This window comes from Haliotis rufescens, unplaced genomic scaffold, assembly GCF_023055435.1.
Source record: "Haliotis rufescens isolate VD_foot unplaced genomic scaffold, xgHalRufe1.0.p SCAF_5, whole genome shotgun sequence".
Classification (NCBI taxonomy): Eukaryota; Metazoa; Mollusca; class Gastropoda; order Lepetellida; family Haliotidae; genus Haliotis; species Haliotis rufescens.
In genome coordinates, this window is record NW_025964223.1 from 5,409,192 (window position 1) to 5,430,507 (window position 21,316).

Below are 21,316 nucleotides of genomic sequence, written 5' to 3' on the forward strand. Positions count from 1 at the left end.
TAGCATAGAAATCAGACTACAGAAAGGGAGTTGGTAATAGCAAGGTCGTATTTTGGATCTAGGCACCAAGATTCTTCGAAAGTTACCAACCCCTCAGGACATGACTTGTGTAGATGATTGTATTATAACACACTTAATAGGATAAAGTCATGACATTTAGATATATTTTTTTAGTTGTCGTTCGTTCTTGAAATAAGTTTAAGCTAAAAGTGAAACAAACTATGAAGTAAGACATATGATTCACTTTTAGCTCACATGAGCTGTCTGTCGTAAACTTTTGCATTTTTTACATCGTCTCTGTATTCATGAGAAATCTCTTCTAAAAGCAGAGTGGATATACGATTCAGACTATATCATGAGCGTATGTATTTATGAATCACTATCATAAAGTGATGATACTATGTGTGTGCAAAATGGTGAGAGTATCCTGCCCCACCTGTGGCACCCATCACAAACACATGCAAAGGCAAGCCTATGAAAGTGTGCCAGGTTGGCCCTAATACCAGGATGTCCAATCATACAATTTATCTACTTCTGAAACTTTCCAGAGAAAGATAGGTGAGCTACAGAGCCTTTTGGTTTAATTTTTAATGATTATTGACATTGCCAAAAAAGAGAGTTAATGACAAGCTTTTACAAATTGATATTTCAGTTATTTCACCAATGAATGCATCCATTTGTATTATTACTATAGCCTCAGTGAGCTGAACATGAAATGAATCCATTCCACCTTTTGTTAATGTTAATCATGTTTCCAATTTTAGCATGTAACAATTTTCTAATCATACTTTCTAATCAAGACCCATTTACTTTCCTTGGTTTGCATAGCTCTCATTCATGAATTCATTTTGGAATTAAGTTCTAATATGATCCAGTTCAAACTCGTTATGAAATGTTCTGTAATTTGGAACATTCAGTAGTACCTGTTCTGCAAGACCTGGTTAATTGCAGTTTTCAGAGAAAATTCATCAATGCCACGACTGTCTATTCATTCACAAATATTTTAAATTGTGTCCCGAATACTCATCAGGAAGTGTCTGAATAGCAGCAAATTAGATGTTTTTTCATGAATGTGCAAGGTTATGCATTGGTATGAATTCATGTTAAAAAGCAGTAAATCCAATATGCCTTTTGCACGGAATTATTTATGACTTGAGCTATTTTTGTTATTGATCTTAAGTAATCTAGCCTGGGGTTTAGATGATGTTTTTCATGTAAGAATATTATCACAAGAGGATTGTGGTCATGTAAAATATGATCTTAAGCAACATCGTAAGAATTTTTTTTTGTGAGAACAGATAAGTTTGAGGCTACTTTACAAAAATATTAGTTTTTGTGATGAAAAATGATGTGATTATCATTGCTAGGTGTTGTTAACCCTTAATATTACTTCAGTAACATATCCATAAAATCTTCGCAAAATTATTTCACTGAACCTAATGTACATGGCGTATTTCAGTGTGTATGATAGATTATTCCTGTTTATCTACTTCATGGATTCTTTTCAAACTGGGGGTTCTGTTTCTATACCAATAGGAGAGTTGCAGTGCAAAGTTTGATTTTATGATGTATACTTTCTGAATTTAAAAAAAATAAATTCATGTTGAATATATTGGAGTCAAGGTCAGGGGTTACAGTGAGCCCTGCTCACTTGTTTCCTTTTGGTCATTTCTTTTAATGATAAAAGAAAGTCAAGTATTTCGGCAGATAATATTATATGTTCCAAAACATACACGTGACATTTTAAAATACATCCGAATTAGGACCTTTCAACTTTCTACTGCCAGAGAATTATTGGTAATGCTTATTTCAGTGTTAATAATTTAAAGCCTGTAGTCATACATCTTCCTCTTATCAATTTAGATCTGTTACTAACATAAAATAAATAAAAGCAATAAAAAATAATCATAAGAACTCTTTACTAAAGTCCATTGTATGATTCCGACTACTGTAAAGTCATGCATTTCTGGCATTTTCAGTATGCCTAATGATACAGATGCTACATTTTCATGATGTTATTTGTAAGACCTTAAGATGTTAAACGTGCATTTCCTATACATGGTTTGTTTTTATGCTGAAATATTCCTTTCAATATCTTTATGCACTGTTACTTCTCATTTGATGCAGACACGGCAACCGGAAATTGGCCCAGAGTGTAAACTTGTGGTGATTCATTTCCTGTCTTTCACCAATATTTACACATTGTTAATTCTTAATGGTATCTCCAATCTTTTGGTGATTCCTCTGCTTTATACCACGCCATTAATCTACATCAGACTGTATATCGCCTGGTGCCAAGGTAAACCAACCATTCTCATTATTGGTACACAAGACCCCACTTCCTCATGTAGTTTGTTGAGGTAGCCCTGAACTTGTGTATAATTAAGACATTATACATTATGCAGAACTTAAACAAACACAATTAGTTCTGTACGTTTTTGGAGAGCCAGTGACTTTACTTGTCAGTTCATATCATTCTCGTTAAAATTATGTCCCACTGACAGGTGAATGTTCCACTTCTCCACACCCCCGTCCTCCTCACTCTTTTCTTTTAGTGAATCCTGATGCCAAAGTTACTCAGTTGTCTTTAAAAAACTCTACTTTTATTAACACTTGTTGCTCTTTCTTCAAATATATTCTATGTTCCAACACACACACACACACACACACACTAACACTAACACTAACACTAACACTAACACACTCACACTAACACACACACACTAACACACATACACACACACTAACACTAACACCAACACACAGATCCACAGATATATCTAATACAGTGATATTATAAGTTTCCAAATTGCATAGATTGAAGCTCATGATGTCAATCACTGGATTGATTGACTCCATTATGTACAGACTGTCATATGGTATATTTTTGAGTGCTGCATTAAACAAAAAAACAAATAAATAATACCATGGTAGAAATTAACCTGAAATGCTCACTAGCCCAAATAGTGTTAACATATAAGGACATCCTCTAAATATCTTTACATTCTACAAGCCCCAGGGTGCCTTGAACATTAGAAAAACAGATTCTGACTAGTGCCAGTTTTTTATCCCTGCAACAGAAATTCACAAAGAATAGACTTACAAATCTATATGGTTCAGTGGTGTTATTGATAAGGGCAAGACTGTCAATAGTATTTGAAAATCAATTTGAGGTCAACTGAAATTATAAACGTTCAGTTATTGTTAAAACTTTTTCACCTCAGTAACAGCTACAAAAAATGAAACAGTGGATTGAATTCCCATGAATAACCTTATGGAACGATCCACAACCATGGCCCCTGCATTTCCTGCCACTGAATGATAACAGAGACATGCTTGCCACCTCCCATCACTCAGAGTGCCCCAGGGAGCCACAATAGCCCCTATCAACCGAGATACTGCCGACAATGATGAGCCAGCCAGAGCTCACGCCATGTACTGCCACATATTTACTGTTTGTATTTAATCAGTTTTCCCATTACCAGTCTCCAGTGTGATTAGGTCTGTGTGATATATACATGCATTTCGGTTATTTGCCATTGCCATGTCTGGGTTCATGCTACAAGAAGGGAGTCTTTTGAATGGCTACTTGAAACTTGGGGATTATTGATATTGAATACAAAAGGATATTCTTGGCTGAGGATGTAGTACTGATCTGTGCACTGAAAAATTTCTTAAAGACCTCATCCCTATGACTTATTCTGAGAGGTCCAGCTCAAATAACAACTAACAACATGTTTGTCCGTCTTTTCATACATTTCACTGAATACCGTTCAGCATTTGTCCACATAATTTTCATACATATGCATCAACAGTATGCTATAAAGACATATCTTTTTTATTTACCCGGTAGAAATATTTATGTTTAAGTGTCTGGCAATTCCATCATGCCCAAAGTGGAGCGATATCTTTGCTACTTGCATATTTTATGTCATAACTTTTGCAATTCATTGAAACTGCTTGAAACTAAAGTATTGGCGAGGTCCACGATGACTTCAAACATCTCTTTCTCTCTCTATATATATATATCTGAATGGAACAAAGTGCACAGTTGTGATTTGCGAATTTATTATTTTGCTTTTTGATGGGCGGTCTTCATAAGTCTTTGCACAAAGCTGATGGGATGTATAATCTCAAGAGGACACATGTTAGAAATGTTTACAAATCCAATTTTGCACATGTTCAGTGAGTCATTTTGAATAAGCAAAACTGTGTAAATCATAAACTTGGTGCTGTTAATATGATTGAATTTCCCCAAGGATTTTACGATTCTCTGAAGATCTTATACATTGTGATAATGGAATAAAATAGTTGCACCATATGTTCCCGTGGTTTTTTTCAGTTGAAAATTTGATGTGCCTTTGCATGTGTTTGTGATAGTTGACACCGATGGGGCAGGATATGCTCACCTTTTCGTGACATCTGGTATCATCACTTTTTGATAGTGATACATAAACACATGCTCATGATAAAGTCCGAATCATACAATCAACTCTGCTTTTAGCACATTTTCTTGTACCTACTCATAACACATGTATCATTGAGCTGATTCCTTCTCAATCTTGCTCTAAGGACATAAAATATCAAACGTTTTGCAATCTGGTTTTGATCAGATCGGGTTGATTGCTTAGAGCGGTGAGTCTGTTAACAATGACCGGGATAGAGCTGATACAATGAAATCTGTCATTGAAGAAGATTCCATGTCATGTTTAGTATACTACTCAACTTTGAGAGGGATAAATATTCTATTCTATTCTATTCATTTTAAATATACACTTGACATATATGTGGATCATTTTTGTGTATCATGGAAAGATAAAAAAAATATCCCTATGAAAAGTGAGTGATTGAGTTGGTTTGAACACCACTTTGAATAGTATTCCAGTTATATCACGGCATGTCAGCTTGATTAGGAGGAAAGCCCAAAGTGATGAAGGTCTTAGACATTTAATACTTTGGTGAAATCCACAAGCATGGGTAAGGTTCTGTCAAACCTAGAAACATAATTGATAATGGCGGCTAACCAGGAATTAAACCAAGTTTCTGGTATGCTCTAGGGGCAACTGGGCCACCTGTGCTGCCCACTCCTTTCAAAAGTGGAGTAGTACACAATCTTCAAATCCATAGACACATGCTTCAGCCTTGGCATATTAATTTCTGAGTTGGCCTCCTATTTCACAATGTGTGCCAAAAGGAACATTTATAAGAACTTGATCTGCTTGAAGAATTACATGATACAATTTCATGGATGTTTTTTGATAATATGGTTTTCTGTTTAACTTACACTGACATTTCAAAGTAGTGTATGCTAAATGCTATTGTGATGAGCCACAGACAATTTGTTTAACTGTCATGTAATAACAATATATAAGTAATTTTATGCAAGAACTATTTGGACAAGTTTCTTTCGTCAAAATGTTAAAGAGATCAAGTAAATAATTCTGTTTTTATTTTCTTGATGTCTGATTCAGAAACAAAACAGAAACATATGGAGGATGTCTGGCACCTTCATAGAACAGATTTGTTTACAGTATTGAAGTAAAAAGAACACTTTGTAGAAAAAATTGTGTTTCTGAAAATAAATATGTGTCTTCTCAAACACCACCAGGTCAAAAGCCATGCAAGTTTGAGTCTAACCATCTTCCCGAGGCAATGGTGTTAACTGACTTTGAAGTCCAGTTTCCAACTTTGCAAAGGTACACTGGAATTTCGTGGCTCGATCATAGTGCCACCAGTGGCTATTACGAGTTATGTCCCTTGTCTGTCCTTCCTATTGACCATCAGATTCAACCTTTCATAAACAAAATGGCTGTGCCCAGTCAAGATGATCTGATCGATAATCAAGATCTATGTTGTAATAAAACATTCTTACCTTGCGAAGTGCATTAGCTCACATGAGCACCTTGATTAAAAACCTGAAACTTTTGGAAAATGTGTGTCAATGCCCAGTTGACGGTACACAAGTTTGGCAAATCCTGCAGCTGAAATCCCTGTTGTTTGTGAACCAAATGTCTAGTTTGTTACGCAATTTTGATTGCACTATGCATAAACTTGTTAGTCCAGCCAAAATGTTACTAAGGAATTCCACCCCCAGACTTTGACACACACACACACACTCACACTCACACTCACACACACACACACACACACACACACACACACACACGATGTTTTGGACCTCTCCCTTTAAAATGTGCCAGATCCACCCTTGCATGCGCTGAAATATACAGTATCTTTGTTGCTGCATCATTTTCATCTTGTTACAATCTATACTTATTGAAGACATGCTGAGAATTTCCTGCCACTTGAAGGGGTTAATAATGCCATTTCTTCATTTTGTTCTTCCCCACATGAAGGAGAACTCAAATGAAGAAAATAATATGAAACTGAAGAAATCATACCTTTCGCTATGTGCTATTACATGGCTATTTCATATAGATATTTATAACTTTACTTCATGGCGTGCATGTTCTACTCACTCCTACTTTGTGCATGTAAACAAAAGCACATTTTCTTAAACTCTTTCTTTTCTTTTGCAGCTATGACGAGTTGAAGATCATTCCTGCAACCTGAAAGCCTCCTTCTGTGTCCCTAGTGACGCAAAACATCTGACAGTGCTGTGTTACTTGCTCAGTCTCTACCCACAGCGCCAGTGGTACAATACAAATCAGACACTGTGCACAAGCCAATATTTTCATCTCAGAATATCTTTGTACGAGGAAACATACCCATGTGAAGTAATTGTGTTCAAAAACTGCCCATGCTTCATAATGAGTGATCACTTAATACAATTTTAACATTTGCCAGAAGACAGACAGGCTTTATTTTTCACTGTCCGTGAGACATTGATGTTGTGATTTATGTGGTGCATCAACCATGGCTGGTCTTTCATATGGTCCCAAGGATCTTTGTGCCATGACAACGTTGAAGAGACAGCTCGAAGTGCAATATGTTCATAGAATGATAATTGGATATTGTTTTAGAATCACATTGTTGATGACCTTCATGTTGGCCATAATTCAACACTGCATCATCATGTACTCAATAACAATGCACCAGTCATCTGTCAACACTGTAAAGCTACACTATATAACAAGCTTCTAGTTGGTCAGTAGATGTGTGGAGCTGTTCTTGAACATCACTGGTACTGGACGTAGATCTGAGGACTGTAGTGATCACTAACTGATAGTCGTCAAAGACAGAACATTATTTGTAAATTCATTAGTTAGATCTGCACAGTCATCCCAGATCTGCAGACCATTTTCAACGAATGGTCTCATGATGACTGTATATAGTCGATATAGCCAATGTTATAGCTAGATCACAGGAGTACTGATACTCCTTATCTCCGTGACTTTGGCCCAAGGTCATCAGCCAAGAGCTACTGAGGACTTGATCTCCATCATCTGCCTTTCTGCTGAGTGTCAGCCATTGTAGTATGTACATACCTGGCCTTTGTGCAGCCACTGTAGCAGACATCCATGCTTGTCTCACCTGACACTACTGTTGTTCCATTATAGCATGTTGCAAGCAGGAGCATATATGTTCCACATTTGAAACAAGTAAATGTAGCATTTGACAGTATTCTAGGGGGAACAATTAACCAAGGCATTGTGATACATGAATATGTCACACTGTAGTATTAACATCCATATCTTATGTTGTGGTTTTCTTTCCTATAGGTGTGTGCCATTATTTACCCTAGATTGCTGGACAGGGTAACATCATTTCAGCCTTATTAAACAAAGGTCCATGATACCACTGTTTTCAAGCAGTTAAGGTTATTCCTGGTCTGTATCAAACTGGTTAATCCTTTCTGAGATAGGTACTTTTGTATAGTTATATTTTACTGTTCAACAGGTAGGCTGCAGTACTATTAAGGGTACATTTGGTTCATTGTCATGAAGCCATGTAGGGGAACACTAATGTCAATATATATGCCCTTAAAATATGAATAGTAAGTTATTATGCTTTATGAGTTTGCCACTAATGGAAATTATATGCTGCTTTGGTAGAGATGGATTAAAACTTGCATGTTGAGTGAAATTCTGAAATGTGCAACAATATTCAAATGACAGTATACATTTATAATACCATAGCACAAAGATGTTGCAGTGATGCCATGTGCAGATTTCAGGTAAGAATTGGTCCCCTGTAGGCTGTAAGAGGCAACTTAATGGACTGGGTGGACAGGCTCAGTGACTTGGTTGATTGCATGTCATCACACCCCAACACTGTGTATCTTTGATCATAATATCAATCTTTGATTTTTTGGTCCAGATTGGCCTTAGGAAAGTATCATATTTTGCTGAAACACACGTTATGTGACAATAATAAATAACCAGTCCATAAAGAATGTTTAAGTTAAACAAACCCCCAACCCCGCCATCACACCACCCCATGTAGTTGTGATAAATTCTGGTGACCCCCTTCTCTTGTTGTGTCATATTTTTATGACACCTCATCCCCCCACCCTTAATCCACTGGACCCACCCCACCCCCCTATGATAAATGAGTAGTTCCCAAATGGCATTCATATTTGTTGAGTTGACATGTCTTGTATCTTTGTCTATGATTCCCCACTGCAATGGCTCATCCATGGTAGGCTGCACCCAAATGTGGGACAGCACTGTGTGCACTACATATTGTATCATGATTGTGAGTATTGTTGCAATATGTCAACCATTGCTCATCAGTTTTCATGGAAAAGTGAGAATTGTTTATTGATATTATTCAAAATCATGTTTCATTTTTAATTGCTTTATCCCAAACATAACATATTGTAATGAACTGTAGAAATCTGCATGCGTGGACAGAGTAGATCAACATCTGTTTATGTGTGATGGATGAGCTATTTGCACAAAGGGAATTATGCGTTTCTAAACAAAGTTATCCAAAGTAGCTATATACAGCAATATTTTGTGAACATCTTAGCAAGACAGGACTGATGTCAATACATTTGAGTAGGGTTGATGACTGTATATTTTTGGGCAGGGCTGTTTTTGATGTTGCATACAGATGTTGATAGGAATAGATTTGACTAAAAGCCATCAATTAGAAACTTGAGTTTTATCAAAATGGAATGGCAACGGGTATTGTTCAAGAAATGGTTGTGAATATTTATTTTTGTCAGCAGAATACTTATAATACTGTTATGGCTTTGAATATTGTCCATTGCTGACAGACTCTGTTTTTGTTTTAATTGAATACTGATATTATTAATACAATAATCTTTACCGGAGATGACTGTTTTAAAATCTCATCTATTTTTACAGATTCTGTTCGTTTATTTTGGGTGAGAGATCAAACACAAAGATATTTTATTGTATTACTATTTCTTTAAATCCTCACTTCTTGTTCAAATGTTTCATCAGTTTTATTCAGGGCAGTGTGCTTTATCCTGTTGAATAATTACCCTTGACAGCTGATGTTCCAGTACTTTCTTTCACATTTGCCAACCAAAGAAGTCCTTATGATTACGGTAATCCTAGCAGAGCAAATATTATGTAACATGATTATTTTGTGAAATGAGATCAAACTAAACCCCTCATACCATGATAGGTGTCCATTAGACATTGCATCACTCATATCCGCCAAAACACCTAATTATGATGAGGGCAGATTGTTTTATGCAAGCTGCTAGCAGAACAACTAGCTCCAACCTGAATTATTGCATGGACTACAATTGTCTTTCATAAGGTGCTCGACTGTTGAGCCAAATCAAGAAATTTGAGATGGGATGTCTCTGATCCTCATGTGGAGTTTGTCAAACTAGGACCAATGTTACTTTGGGATAGAGGGAACTTTTCATTCAAATTACAGTAATGGTAATAGTCAACTGACAGTATCAATACTTTGAAATTTATATTTTCCACCAGTTTTTTATGGCCAAATTTTGATAGTATACTGGTTCTGATTTTTACAAATGTGCTAGTTATTAATGTGGGTTTGTAATCATAAATTAGAAATATTTCCTGTTCCACATTCTTAGTGTGGCACTCAAATGTATTTTCAGAAATTTAGATCCTTTGTGTCACTTTAATTTTGCTTTGAAATACCAGTTAAAAGTCAGCAAGACATGAAGAAAATGTACATCAGTAAACAAACTGTTTCTCACCTTGTCCATGTACTACACCTCCGAGGGTCACAAAGGACGGTCTAGGGAATGGCAGTTTGTAGCTTTTACATATTTAACGCTGATATAGTCTGCTGTTTATGCCTTCTGTGAATAGAACCTAGCAAGGTCAAACTGCTTTGTTGCTGTTATCTACATGGTTTGGTCAGCCTTAAGTAGCTTTGTTATTGGTGTCTTGAACATTCTTCCAAGAAGCATATGAACCTGGCTCTTCTGTACATATTCCTAACAGAACTAGATGAGTACCATACATTTTTGTGGGGAGATGAAACTGTTACATAGTATTACAATTAGAAAGTCATGAGGGTATGTCAAAAGTTGCCCTTGGGAAGTAATATATGCTTATTGAACTATGTAGGTGTGCTTGATACATGACCGACTGTTTGAATCACACACAGTGGGGAATGTTTGCCAGATGATATTCCCCTGATATTGCAGATTACCAATCTAAGTGTGAAAGCATCAGTTTCCGCATCATAGCAGCTGTAGTAGCAAGGGTGTGAAATGGGAAATTCATGTCACATTCTTTTGGACTTTATTGACAATACATTGCTTTAGGGTTTAACTCCACAAAGTGTGCACTATGTGCCATTATTTAATCAGATGAATCGGTTGCCATGGCAATAAGACTAGACTGTCATGAGGCCATGAAGCGACGAGTATAGACCATGATATTTTTCCCGAAATGTCCACTAGAAAACAATAAAGGATTTCTTATCAGTCTAGCCCTGCTGGATACCTTGAAAATGTGATTGTTTCTGACGTTACCGAATATCAATAATGGTTCTGGGTTATGCCAAGAAATAATATCAAATGCGTGGCACTAGCTATCAATGACAGGAGTACCATGCGTTTGTGATTTGCTTAATGCCTCTAAGCAAAAACACATTTAAGAAACATTGTTGTTCCTCAATTATTGATCAGCACTGAAGCACAGAAGTGGTACTGAGAAATGTCGACAGTTGTCTCCATGAAGTGAGAGTACTATTTGTGCTTTTCAAGTAACATTCTTTATGACAATAGACATGTATTCTTCAAGTTCTTCATAAATATTACAGCTGCCAAAACTTGTTTTGTTCACATGAACTTATATTTAGGTTGGCCAAAATCTATTGTGTATATGGCAGAAATAATTCAAATATAATGCTATGCAATATGTATAATTTTTACATTAGCATAGCCCATTATGATCATCTAAAACTTCATTCTACTCGGCATATGGCACACATTGGTTATGTTAAAGTCATGCATAATGTGTCTTTGTGTCCATACGGGGTATAGCCCTCTAATCTATACAATAGATTCATCACCAACATTCAGATAACATTCATATAGGCATCATTTCATTTTAAAATCTCAACCATTCTGAGCAGTTCATCAAATCGTCATTGTCACATATAGACATTATCTACTACTGTCATGACAAAGTTATAGCCAGTGTTTTCATAGTTTTGACTGTTATTAACATGTGATTTATAGATTGGAAAGTATTTTTTCAAATAACTACAGATGTTACATTTCCTTAAGATGGTTTAACAAAAGTTGGTTTTATTCATAATCTGTTAAAGATTGATGTTTTCAAATAGTGTCCAAGAAATCGTTTAAGAATATTTGTTTGAAAATGTTAACTGAAATCGATTTCAGTTGAACTAAAACCATTGAATGTTAAGAATGTTTTATGATGTGTAAACCGTGAGGTGCACTTGTGATAACATATAGGCTGTAAATATTCTTTCAAGATAAATAATATCTTGTACCATGGCGCAGCCTCGGGATAGTCGGGTACAAGGATGGCCCAGGGTTGTACATCATGAACAGCTTGCAATATGTGCACCCTGAACAGACAAACCAGTGGCTGTTATACTACTCAACTTTTGATAGTGGTAGGGAGTATCCAGGTGGGGACAATGTGACTGATTGTCGGATATGTTGTCACACAAATAGTATTTGATGTTGCCATGGAAATGAAGCATGTGCAGCTTCATAAAACAGCTTGATAAAACAACATTTGAGATTTCATACCAATTTTTTTTAATGTTTTAGATGTATACAAGGGTTCTAACTTAGGCTTGACTTGGAAAGTAAATTAGCTCATAATTGTGTTTCGGAAATGAGCTCCATTGTATGCATGCTGAAAAAGCTTTATTGGGTATTTACGCATGCTGTCTTTTTATACTTGAGTTTTTCATGAAATGCGTTTCTGTACGCAAGTTAATTGAAAGTAATCGGGTTTTGAATAAGTTTTTGTTGTTTTTGTTTGTTGTTGTTTTTTGTTTTTTTGGGGGGGTATTTTACGCAAATACGCAACTTATCTGTAGCTCTGTCCCTATCAAATGTTGAGTGGTATATGCTGAACAAACAAATAGGGTCATGAATATTTAGAGGATTTTGATGAACTTGTGTCATCACTACAAAGCATATCCCATACAATATTCATGATCCCTAATCTATTTTGTTCAGTATAGTTTGGACAAATGAATGCGGGATGCCTGCATTGCTTGGCTGGATAACCATGAAAGATATGTATGGTCCAATTGTCTTTGGGGTATGCTGCTGTTCCAAGGCTGGAACCATGCAAGTGCTGAGCTAACGGTCTCACCCACAGGTGTGCGTTGATGAAGACCTTCATCAGCACGACCTGGTCATGGAAAAGAAAACTAGGGCATATTTTATACCTTACCCTATAACACCATGTCATCAACAGTGAAGTACCCATCATGTAAGGTGTAATTAATGAAGACATGATTCAGTTTTTCATCCTAAACATCTTCCCTGAGAGACCTTCACATGACAGCCATCTTTCCTTATGGCTACCTGATGCTCCCATTTCAGTACTGTATGTTTTTAAGTTTGTTCATTATTCTCATAGGAAAATATTGCATGTTAATTCATGTATTCATGGGTATATATCAGTACAAATATAACTCAATGTTTGTTGATATTATGAAATAAATGTCTTTTAAAACACCTTTGTCTTTCATTATACGTTTTTGACTATTGGAGTGAGTGAGCAAGTATGGTTTTAAGGTGCTTTTATCAATATTCCAGCAATATCATGACGGGGGACAACAGAAATCAAACAATAGTTACATTGTGTATAATATAAAGAATACTACCTCTATTACCGTACATGACCGCAGATAAGCTGACCCCAAGATATCATATATATCAACTTGACCCTTGAAATTTGAAAGATTATGATATGACCCGGTCATCTATCAGACCTTCATTCAGGCGATGTTTGTGACAGATCACCATCTGAAAAATGCTATCATGAAAGTGTATCCTGTGGATAAGCCGACCCCTTTTTACAGAATCTTTTTCTGGTCCTCAAAATTTGGCTTATCTGCAGACACATACGGTAAAACATTGCAATAATCTTCCATTTTGGCTGTCGTACCACCATCAAATCTTCTGATTCTTCAAAAGCAACCTCTTCACTGCCAGCTATCCAATAAAAAGCATTAAAACTACTCTACTACATCAGTGCAAGGCAGGAAAATGTCACTTCTTTCCAATACTATAAATCTGGAAATTTTCGCCATTGAAATTATTGCAAGCAGCTAACAATAACCACAACTGTGTCTGGAAAGTTTGGTGACTGGGATGTAGAGGATATACAGGTAAGCATTCTGTAGGTCCAGACTGATGACCCAGTCTCCCAACCAGAGAGATGGTCTGAGTTTCTTGACTGATTCCGTCTGAAACTTTGGCGGAAATACTAGGTAATCCTTTTTGAGGACTTTTAGATTGATTATCATGCGCATGTCCAAAGTGTACTTTGGTACCTGGAATACTGAAGAGTGGAACCTCAGGCTTGTGTCTAACTCCTCCAATGTGCTTATGGCTCTCTCGCCTAATAACACCTTATTACAGGTTAAGTCTGCAGCCACCAACTTGGGTCCTTTCAGATGGATTCGATGGACTACTGGCTGGGATACGAGTAATGGACGTTGATAGAACAGTAGCGTGTTTCTGTGTTTTACAACTTCCAGTAACCAGTGGTCTGACGTCACTAACTTCCAATCCTCGATAATCTCCGCAAAAGTGAAATCCGGATTAAACTTGGCCAAAGGTGTATACTCTTCTTCTGTGGGTGATATGACTTCCGGTCACGTTGGGTGACCTGTCTCTAGCAGATGACCAAGGTGGTGAATTGCACGAGCCATGTAAATAACAGTAGTCCCCTTTGTAGTTGTAGTCCCCCTTACTTCTAGACACAATCCATGAAATTCCTCATCGATCTGTGGGAGTATTACAGAAATCGCCTCTAGAATCCATTTTGCAAATAATGTGCTCTTGAAACACAATAGATGTGGGGACAAGGGAATCAGGTCGGTAACGCATCCTGAGCAAAGTAATGGAGAATCCATTCTCAAACACATTTACCAACAAATCTACTCATGTGAGTATCCTTGCAAGTAGAAAATTATATAGCAAAAACTATTAATTAACTCACACAGGAAAGTAGTATCGTTTTCACACCTTGTGCTGGCACAGGAAAGAAGTAATGTTTTCACACCTAGATCTGGCTCAGTAGAGCAAGTTTAATACCATTTCCCACACAAACCTTATTTGGATATCTGGTTGTCTGTTGAAAAATCTGAAGATTTTAAAGTGTGAGGTCAGCCAAAATGCAGGATTATGGCTTTGATGTAATAGAGGTAACATATTTAAGGAAATTATGTGTTTCACAATTGTACGCATTGTGGGGAACCAAACTGGGGCCTTCGGCATGACGAGCAAAAGCTTTAACCACTAGGCTACCTACTGTAGTCAGCCACTGTTAAAATCCATAAGCATGACTAAAGTACTGACACTAAGAATCACAATCAGGAAAATCCAGCCAAGGGACATAACTCTACATATACAGGCAACAGAAGCAGCTAGATCAAAGTGATTGTCAGTAAAAAGTGTTGGATTCATGTGCTGGTACAATGTATTTTGTCACCAGAATGTTTAATATGGATACATATGTTAGTTGGATAAGGAAAACATATCAGTTTGAAAAGAACACCATTGTGGTGGTTTGCTCTTTGTCGTGCAGTGGCTATTGAGGCAATACATGTATGCTGTGAAGAATTGTCTCCCTTCATATATTTTTGCACCAACTGACACATTTTATCAACATTGATTTAAAGTGGCGATGTGAAATGGGGTTTAACGTGTTCAAGATTATTGCACTTATATATGGAGACGTGAATGTGTGGCTCTTTGTACTAGTCTGGACTTAATTATGCAGGTTTCATAATGCTAGCCAAGTGAGATACCATGCTGCAGTTAAACATGGATATCTCAAGCAGACACTGTACACCAATTCCAAGCCAACCAGTCCTTTTTTCATTATTTTTTTACTCCGCCAAATGTCAAGCAGGGTAACAACAAGTACCATCTTTTAATTTCTTTTGGTAAGACAGACAGGTTTGAACACCGACGTTCTGCTCTCTGGGCAGGCGCACTATCAACTCCACCATGAAGACGGTCTTGATGAAATGAAGGTCATGCATTGTGTTACAGGTCTTGTACACACATGACAGTGATTTGAACTGGAAGTCAGGTGCAGATAAAGCATGGTTAATGTGAGTAAACAAACATTAATGATTATCAATATTCACTTATGTAACACGAATATGCTGTGGGCATTCTGGGGTAACATCGGTCCCCATGCAGTAAGCAATGATTGCAGTAAGAGTCGACTCAAATGGGCCTTGTGTCCAAGGCCTGTGACTTGACTGATTGGTTGTCATCTTGACTCAATGATGGAGCGACCCGTGAAGATCCAGGTTGGTAGAGTTGGTCTTCAGCAACCCATGCTTGTTGTAAGAGGCGAGTTATTAGTTAGACGTGGTTGATGCGTGTCATCGTATCCCAGTTTTGTAGATTGACTCTCATCATGTCAGACCCGGGGTAGATTAGGTCTTCAGCAGTCCTTGCTTGCCGTAAAAGCTTGTTGTAAAAGGCAACTGATGGGATCAGGTGGTCAAGCTCGGAGGCTTGTTTGAAGCAAGTCATCATATCCCAATTGTGTAAAGATTGATGCTCATGATGTCAATCACTTGATTGTCTGGTCCAGTTATTTACTGACTACTGTCATATAGCTGGAATATTGCTGAGTGCAGCGTTAAACAACAAACAAACAAAACAATGATGGAGCAACATGGTGTTCATGCCATCAGTCATATAATTTACAGGTCACTGTGATAATGTTGGAATGTGGACAACGGCGACTAATAACTCACTTCACTCTGTAACCTGACATGTTGATACACAAATAATAAACCTGGTGAGTTGCCTACAAGTGCACATCAGAAAAACAAACAAACCACAGCGGGAAAATGGCAAAACTGAAAGATTTACACCAGTCCAAGGTACTGTGTTATTCTATTGGAGGTTTCAGGATCTCATATACACACCCAGGGACAGTGAGTGAGTGGAACTTCCTTATCACTGCATACCTTCTTAATGTGGGAGGAAAGCCGAAGTGATGAAAGTCTCTGCAATATACTGGTCCACTGGTCCACTTGCAGTCTTCTCTACTGGACCTAGGAAGCTGCCCGACACGGGTGGACCTATGAGCACAGCATCCTTCCAAGAAGCTTCCTTTCAGGTGTGGCCTCTCTAAGTAGCGGGCCACTTCAACCCAAATAAAGGCCCTCATAATGCAATAAACCGTTACAACAAATACATGTGTATGTAGGTCACTACTCTCCCATTAGGAAACTTTAAAAAAAAAAGAATTCAACTGTTTGTCTTCTGAAACAGCGTCAAACTTCAATTGAGTTTCCATTTTAAAAAAATACAATCTCAGTACTTGCAATTGTATTATAAGGGTAACATAATTTTTCAGAGCATAATAATTAATTTGCAGAAGCCCGAGGTCTCCCTTTAACTGACCATCGATGGAGGGTAGTTGACTGACCGAGGGCTTCTGCAAATGATAATGCCCTGAAAAATAACTTAATAGCTTATCCAAAAATGAACAAAACAACAAACAGCAGCATAAGTTTAGCAGCTGCATAAAAAAACTCACAGCAGAGGTCATTGATTTACAAACAGCATCATCATAGAACGTAATATAAGATGACGTCACAGACAGGAAACATGACGCCTAGGACAAACAAGAGTATAGATAGCAGCCTGCATATCATTAACGACAGCCTGCTATCTATTTTATTGCTATGTGACATCAAGTTACAGTGGCCCACAGATTTCTGATTACATGCAGGAATTTTAATGGTAATTCCATTCATTTCAGCTATAATAAATAACATACAGACAAACTAAGCCAGTTTCGTCTGGGGCTGTGTATGCTCGAATGATAGAATTATTTGAATAGAGAATCTCACCCGAGTGTCTTTTGATATCAAATATATCAACACGAGTTGATAAAAGTGGAAAAATTCCGAGGCTTGCCGAGGATTTTTGTCACTTTTATCAACTCGTGTTGATATATTTGATATCAAAAGACACTCGGGTGAGATTTTATTTATCCTCCAACATCATTCTTTCAACTTTTTCAATTTGTAGACACTGAAGTTCAGTACAACAACAAACGAACATGACTTTCATTTTATTCAGGTTTGAAAAGAAGAACTTTGAAACAAGCAGAGACATTCACATATAATACACAGGTTTAACATAAAATACTGAATTGGCCTATGTTTAAAGTCAACACAATCATATTCACATTTCAATGATTTACACACTTTTTTGTCAGGTTCTTTTAGGAAGGAAGGCGACACCAATATCTTAACATCGAAAAGACATGTCAATATTGCCAGATAGAATAAGAAATAAATATAGACACCAAACTAAATCATTCTAAATACATTACCCATATAAAAACATCTTACCGAGGCAAGAGAGTTAACTAACTTTAAAAGTCCAGTTTCCACCCTTGGCTGGATCATAGCGCCACCAGTGTTTATTACGAGTAATGTCCCTTCTAAGCCTCTCCTGTGAACCAATCAGATTCAACCTCTCGTATCGCTTGCATTTGTTTCAAACAAAATAACGGCGCCCAGTCAAGACGATCTAATTGATAACGGGTCTTACATCATGAAGTGCATCAAATCACATGAGCACCTGTATTAAAAACATGAAAATATCTGGAAAATATCTGTTGACAACAAGTTGGCGGTGCACATGCTTTGCAAATACTGCAATCGAACAAAATCTGCATGACAGTTTACGAACCGGATTTCGATTTCGGTGTGTGATTTTGATCGGACTATGCATAGACTCTTTAGTCCAGCCAAAATGTAACTCCATTATACCAGTCTAGTTCTGCAAGGGTGGAAACTGGACTTTTATAGTCAGTTAACTCCCTTGCCTCAGGAAGATGTATAAAAATCACCAGGATAACATTCAATTTTGCAAAAGACAGATTTTACGTACTCTTCATTGTCTTTTAACATCATTATCACTGTACATCAACTGGAGGTTACAAGAGTGCTCTCCCTTGCACAACACTCCATTGCTCAAATTTAAGTCATTCACTGTTCTTACTTGGCAAGAGATGTCTTTGATAAAGAATTCAAATTATTTTACTTGAATACTGGATATAGGATCATCATAAAATGTGACTTTCTTTCTTCACAGCAACTTAGTCATGAGTCAACTAGAACGTTGACAAAATACAGTGATCCCTCACTACAAAGCTAACATTGGGGTCCAAATAACTGATGAGCGTTATACGATCAGAGTTTAACCAAGGTGGAGTCATAGGTGGTAGATGACCAACACAACAGTACAAGCTTTGCCTACCTAACATGATCTACGATGCACGTTTCAGAGTTTGAAAAAATATTAGAATAGTACTTGTTTATGATTCATAGTGTAAAAAAATATTTATCAAGTGTTATGTGCTTTATAAAAAACATGTCGTATCCCGTCAGCTATTTCAGGTGAATGAACAGGTATAACAAACTTTGTCAATAAAAATATGAAATTTCATATAAAACATCACTGGACATGATGATTTACCATATAAATTGTATTTCCTGCTCTCCAAAGCATTGTTTTATATGCTTATATGCAGAGATTAAGATTATCATGAAAATCGGTACAAAACTAAACTGTTTGAAATACTTTGTATTAAGGAAAGTGTTTGAATAACATGCGAAATACAGAAGCAGCCCTATCAGTGCCTTAATTGCTCTAAATACCCCTCAAACTTGAAACATCCCAACACATATGACTTTTTTCTCAGCATCAACTCAAATGCAACCCTCCCATAATATGCATCATGTACCATTTTGAATTTAGTAAAACCAACGTCACTGATATTAATTTTTCTATCATCCAAAACTGCCCTCCAAAGAAGATACTGCTTGGATAGCATCAAGCTAGGAGATATCACTACAATGAAATTGCCTCACAATGCTTTGCAGACCATGGTGACGTCATTAGTACCATAATGTCACAATCAAATGACATCACTTATCTCTCTGCCACTGAAGCTGGTTAGCTGTTCATTTTACAATCAAGACACTGGTTATTACTGTTTATAAACTGAAAAAGCAGAAAAATTATTTTCGATGATAAATCGTATTCTTGCTTTGTCTGTCGATAAAAAACGTATTCGACATAATAAGCGCTCAGGGCGCTCTCAAAATTAGAAACTATGGGGCTCTTATTAGAAAATAATTTTGGTGAGATAAAAAACAGAGTTGAAAGACTGTAAATTTTGTGGTTTATGCTGACAGCCTGAAATGATATAAAAGAAGATTCTGCATGTATTATACACAATAGATATTTTTTCGAGAATTTAATTGCCCATAATTAAGGGTGAATATAACACACAAGTACGTATTATACACAAATAAATAAGTCTTGTGTACATTGATAAATCGGAAAGGGTGCTAATTGGGATTGTTCACTAACCAATATCTTAGCAAATATCGCCGTGGGCGCTTATTAGAGCGGGACGCTTATTACGACGAATACAGGTTTTTTATATCTAAAGACACTCGGGTGAGGTTTTCTATATATTCAATACTCTATCTGATGGAAATATAACCATGGTCAAAGGTTACACACGAGGATCCGTCAACAAGATGCCCAATGTAGGACTTCGAAAACTCACATCCTAGAGCTAACTTCATAAGAAAGTGATTTGCACTTTCAGTCTTAAATACTCATGTCAACAAGTTACAATTACACAAATTGATTGTGCTGCAAATATATAATCTCGATACCCCACTGTCAACACATGGCAAGACCTACAATCAACTGGTCATGTTATCAGTGAAGGACAGTGACATTGGACTTGATATAAGACAGGTATTGATGTAGGAGTTAACGATTGAAATAGGCTCTTTTTTTTACAAGAACTAAACAAACTACTCATGATTTGGAGCCATATTTTGTAATTTAAACAGTCTCCCCTAATCTAACAGGATCGAGACCTCACTTTATGCCCCCCTTTCACAACGACCACGAGTATCCCGAATCACCCCGAATCTGAAGGCCAATACTGCAAACTTCCGTTGCTAATCGGGTTGAAAAATATGAAGTATGCCAGGAATGGGTTAAGAAACATGTATGAATTACAAGATTCATGTACGGATCATGCACGAATTGTACGAATAACCTACGACTAAGTTATGAATATGCCGGACGTTGATCTAGACCTCACCTTAGAGATCTTGTCTAATCAGATCTAAACCTCACCCTAGAGATCTTGTCTAATCAGATCTAGAGCTCACTCTAGTGATCATGCAAATCCTGTTTGGTGAAATATGTGTTGGACCAACTCAAATTACTGCAACAAAATAATTATTTTAACACGTATTTCATAACCAGTCACCTTGACCTTCAATGACTGTAAAACACTTGCCCGATGTATTCCCAAGTGATGTGAGAGAGGTGTCATAGGAGTGCCAGACATGCAGTGGGCCCATGTCAGTTGGTTGGTTTGTTGTTTAACGCAGCCCTCAGCAATATTCCAGCTCTATGACGGCGGTCTGTAAATAATCGAGTCTGGACCAGACAATCCAGTGATTGACAACATGAGCATCGATCCACACAATTGAGATCGATGACATGCATCAACCAAGTCAGCGAGCCTGACCACCCGATCCGAGCCCATGTCAGAAAAAAAGAAAATAAATAACAAACAAAAAAACAGCCCATGTCAGAAAAAACAGTGTGATGGCAACCTAAAAATTAAGCCAACCC

The 21,316-nt window shown here is 37.1% G+C and overlaps 1 protein-coding gene across 7 annotated transcripts in view; it reads left to right on the forward strand.

Moving 5' to 3' along the window:
* LOC124133591 (arrestin domain-containing protein 2-like) overlaps positions 1–13,102 on the forward strand; it is a 148,545-nt gene extending 135,443 nt beyond the window's left edge. For all 7 annotated transcript variants that reach the window (XM_046498035.2, XM_046498033.2, XM_046498037.2 and 4 more), the window contains one exon: positions 6,540–13,102. The gene's annotated coding sequence lies outside the window, so the exon portion shown is untranslated. The remainder of the gene's footprint in view (positions 1–6,539) is intronic.
* Positions 13,103–21,316: the final 8,214 nt, after the last annotated feature.